Genomic DNA, 4215 nt, shown 5'->3' on the forward strand with positions numbered 1-4215 from the left:
CAATCCATCAGAAAACTGAGATCATTCTTTGTCCACCAGATACAAATAGGTGGAAAGCAGATATATTGAATGAAAAAGCTTGGGCAAGCACATGGTGTTTTTTTTTCATGGTAATACGGTACATTTTTTGTTTTAAAAGATTCTGATGTAAACGAGTATGTTTTGGATGCACTAGGATGTAAACTACCCTCCTCTGTGCATACAACAATGGTTACCCTAGGACTTTTTTTTTACTTTACCAACAGCCTCACACCCCCCTCCCCCCTCCTCCATTCCATCTTTTTTTTTTTTTTTTAATCATTTTATTAGGGGCACATACAACTCTTATCCCAATCCATACAGTCATCAATTGTGTAAAGCACATTTGTACATTGATTGCCCTCATCATTCTCAAAATATTTGCTCTCCAACCTTAAGCCTTAATATATTCACTAAACTTCTTTATAGGCTAAAAAAAAAAAAAAGAAATTTTACTTTACTACAAGGAGGTAGGCAGTTGTGACCTTCATTTTGGCTCCAGCTAGCCAGGCCATCTAGAGCCCATAGGGTGGAGTTGAATACTGCATGCCCAAAGATTATAGAAGAAATTGCCAGAGACCACCGACAATAGGTGCATCCCTTATGGTCCAAGGAAGTGTGAGAGAAAAGGATCCAGCAAAGAACCTCTAAAAAGTCCACCAAACACCGACTCAGAGAGCCAACTGCAAGCATCTGTCAGCTCTCAGTACAGCCAGAGCCTCCTTAGAGACAAGGATGGCAAAAGTTGCTCTTATATACTTTGGACATGTTGTCAGGAGAGACCAGTCCCTGGAGAAGGACATCATGCTGATAAAGTAGAGGGACAGCGCGAGAGAGGAAGGCTTAGACCCATATATCTCCTCATCTCCTGACCCTTGCCTCGCCCTGGTGAGACTGCACCAGCAGCCAGCAGGTAGTGGAGGGTGTCCACAGGGAGCAAGGAGGGAAATGAGGACTGAAATGCGCTTCTCCACTGCAGGCTCCCAGCCCAAAAGTTCAGAGTTGAAGAGCGGGGAAGATTTAGTGTTGTTAAATTTGTGGTTCTGACATTCTAACTACAGAGCTGACTACTATTTATGACAAATGTGACTCATAGACTGCTGATTACCTAGACATGAATAGAAATGCTGGAACGGGGGTGGGGGTGGGGGCCGGGGGTGGAAATAAATAAATAAAAGCTTCCAAAGTCTCATAGAAAATCTTCAAACAACACACTGTTAAAAGATCATAGCTCATATATGAAATAATAAGATCCTATGAAATTACTGGACTAACAGACTGTTTAGCTTTTTTACTCAAGACCATAAAATTTTGTTTTGAAAATGCTGCTAAATATGGATGCCGACAGTGTTTTTCTCCTGAAAGTGACCCAAGCATGTTATAAGTGGTCAGAAAAGGGCAGGGGGCCTGTGGGGGTCAATGAAATGTTGCACGTGCTGTGCCCGATTGAGTATGACAGCTTTATGATTAGGGGAAACATATATATATATATATTTTTTCCCCAAAGATGCATTCTATGGGGTGACCATAAAGTCTAGAAATAGAGATGATACTATTCTGTTGCACGTGGTAATGTCATATACCAATAAACAATTGATTGAGTTGTCTGGTAAAAAAAAAAAAAAGAAATGCTGGAACCTGCATGTGTTTCATCCAGCATTATGAAAAGGCTTTGTGGTAGTCAGCTAATCTGGTGTCAATGTAAAGATTAAGAGTGTAGGGGTGGAGTCTAGGCTGTCAATCTGGAGATAGCCAATGAGACTTCTGTGGGCATGGCCTTCTCCTGAGAATTCTGGGAAATCTGGTACTTCCTCCTTGGAGGCAGAAGACACCTCTCTCTCTCTGCTACTCCCTGGAAGACATTGCAGAAGATAAACCACATGGATGCAACCAGACCTCTGAAGCCGGAGAAGCCACAGAAAAACCCCTGCCAGCACTGAGATGTTACCAATGACACTAGATTCAAAGACTTTCTACCCACTGGCCTGTGATCAGTGTCATTGCACGTGTTTTGTGAGTCTGAAGAGGACTTTATAGATTGATATCGGAAATACGGGCTAATATCGGATTTATGGACTTGATCTGGACTGGGCTGGGATGTTTTCTCAATGTTCAATTGCTCTTGTATATAAACCTCTTTTGTGTGTGTGTGTGTTAGTTCAAGGACTGTTGTTGGCCTTTAGGAATGTTTTCCAGTCCAGTCTGTTGGGGCACCAAGTCCTGGCCCCAAAGTCCACCTTCGGCATTCCCTGGGGACCTCGCTGCTCCATTCCCTTGCTGTTCTGTTGCACCCCTAGTGTTTTGCCTCGGTGTGGCGGGATCAGTTCGGGCACAATTCCCACACTGTCTCCAGTTAAACCTCTTTCTTATACACATATGTGTGTCCGTGGCTTAGTTTCTCTAGTCTACCCAGACTAACACAGGCTTCCTCTACTGAAGACCTCTTAAAGGAGTCGTGGGAAATACACAGAACTGAAGTTTTGCTTGTGGCATGATTCATGTTGGTCTAACACATTCAATGCAATCATTGGTATTTAATGAGTATTCACATAAACCAGCAGCACACCAAGCACCCTTCATGCATCAGTACACTTTAATTCTTTCTCCCAACAACCCTCTATTATTAAGCCTGTTTGAAAGATGGGCAATCAAGGCAAAAGAAAGGTAGGCTATGTCTGAGAGCTAGTGAGTGATGGAGACAAGACTTAAGTCTAAGCAGCCTGGTGCCAGCCCAGGCCTTCAAACACTATGCTAAACTCCCTAATAGATAAATCACAGCAACCTTAGAGCTGGTCCTCAAAAGGTTTAGTATTTGATTTGCTAAGAGGCCTTGACTTTCCCCGAAGTCCCTGAGGTCCACTCTTTTGGGTAAGCACTGGAATGTTAGCCATCAGCTCAACAGTTCAAATCTACCCATTTCTCTGAGGGCGAAAGAGATGAGGCTGTCTGCTTCTGTAAAATATCGATAGCCTCAGAAACCCTATATGAGGTTGCTATGAGTTGGAACATGCTTTATGGCAGTAGGTTCGGTTGGCTGTGTTATCAGGGCCAAAAGGAGTTCTGGTGGCATAGTGTACTATGCATGGATGGCTAACCACAAGGTTGACAGTTGGAACCCAGTTCAAATCCACCCATCTTGGGAAAAAGATGAGGCTGTCTGCTCCGTAAAAACTTACAGCCTCAAAAATCCCAGGGAACAGTTCTTCTCTGTCCTGTAGGGTTGATATCAGTCAGAATTGACTTGATGGGGGTGGGTTTTTATCAGAGCCTGGCGCAGACTTCGTAACACTTCCCATGTGGTCAGAGATGCTTCGGGCACCATTAGATTGGGCAGATGACAAATGCTAAGTGGCAGAGCAGCCAAAGAACCTTCTCTTGCTGAAAGATGAGAGTCAGTCATTGGGTAAGACAAACAAGTAATATGCCTGGCTACCAGCTCAAAGGTTAGAGGTTTGAGTCCATCCAGAGGTTCCTTAGAAGAAAGACCTGGTAATTTGCTTCTGAAAAATCATCCACTGGAAACCCAGTGAAGCCCAGTCCTCCTCTGATACACACAGCGTCACTGTTGATCAGACTCTGAGGGAATTATTGACCTTGTTTGTAGTAGAGGTTAGCATTTAGTAGGCATTAGGTAAGTGTTTGCTGATGAAGATCAAGGATTGCAGCCTTCAGTAGGGATTACAACTCAATGTAAGGAAGACCAAAATCCTCACAACTGGACCGATAGGTAACATCGTGATGAATGGAGAAAAGATGGAAGTTGTCAAGGATTTTGTCTTTCTTTGATCCACAATCAATGCTCATGGAAGCAGCAGTCAAGAGATTAAAAGATGTAATGCATTCAGGTACATGTACTGCACAGGACCTTTTAGAGTATTAAAGAGCAAGGATGTTACTTTGAGGATAAGGTGAGCCTGTCCTAAGCCATGGTATTCTCCATTGCATCATATCTACATGTGAAAGTTGGACATTGAATAAGGAAGACCGAAGAAGAATCAATGCATTTGAACTATGATGCTGGAGAAGAATATTAAAAGTACCACAGACTGCAAAAAGGACAAACCGATCTGACTTGGAAAAGGTAAGACCAGAGTGCTCCTTAGAGGCAAGGATGGCAAGACTTCATCTTACATATTTTGGACATATTTTCAGGAGAGACCAGTCCCTAGAGAAGGCAATCATGTTTGGTAAAGCGGA

This window comes from Echinops telfairi, unplaced genomic scaffold (genome assembly GCF_000313985.2).
Source record: "Echinops telfairi isolate 266 unplaced genomic scaffold, ASM31398v2 ScPeMD7_7469;HRSCAF=8507_0, whole genome shotgun sequence".
Classification (NCBI taxonomy): Eukaryota; Metazoa; Chordata; class Mammalia; order Afrosoricida; family Tenrecidae; genus Echinops; species Echinops telfairi.